This window comes from Pinus tabuliformis, chromosome 5_2, assembly GCF_031772625.1.
Source record: "Pinus tabuliformis cultivar Carrire ecotype Pingquan chromosome 5_2, CPIR1, whole genome shotgun sequence".
NCBI lineage: Eukaryota > Viridiplantae > Streptophyta > Pinopsida > Pinales > Pinaceae > Pinus > Pinus tabuliformis.
The window spans coordinates 11,873,502-11,874,080 of NC_142306.1; the positions used below are offsets into that span (position 1 = coordinate 11,873,502).

Consider the following 579-nt stretch of genomic DNA (forward strand, 5'->3'; position numbering starts at 1 on the left):
CAAAGGCTGACACTAACAGTTAGAACTCTAAAATATTCAATGAGTAATCCAGGAGATTGCCTTGATTGTTGCAGGGGGAACACCTTAAATTAATTGAGGAAGGAAGAACAAAATAAGGATATTGAATTGTTGCATGCGCAGAAGTCCTGTACTGAAAAAGAGAGGGATATGATTGGCAAGAAACTAGAAGAAGATTCTAGACAATCAGAAGTTGCTAGCAGGGACATGCAGAATATTAGTGCTTTAAAGAATCATGTTTTGACCATTTCTCAATTTGTGCATGTCATCCTTGCACAGGGGCCATGCTAATCTTCTCTGTACCATTCCAATTTTATCATATGTCTCCGATAAAATCAGGTTTTGACCATTGCTTCAGAAAAAAAATGCCCTGTAGGATATCAACCGCTCTCTATGTTAGCAATATTTTTTTTTGTTCCTTTTTCTTTTTTGTAGTATAAGACATTTTCTTAGGCACAAGACATTTGCAAATAATAGAAGATTGGCTACCATTTTTCTAAAATCATATATTAAATGATCAATTTAGGCTTAACATCTTATTTTTGTTAAATCATTTAGATC

The 579-nt window shown here is 34.0% G+C and overlaps 1 non-coding gene across 1 annotated transcript; it reads right to left on the reverse strand.

The window, feature by feature from the left end:
- Positions 1-251: 251 nt before the first annotated feature.
- Positions 252-355, reverse strand: LOC149157226 (U6 spliceosomal RNA). Its single transcript, XR_016262057.1, has one exon. It is a non-coding gene; the product is annotated as a U6 spliceosomal RNA (small nuclear RNA).
- Between the last annotated feature and the right edge of the window lie 224 nt (positions 356-579).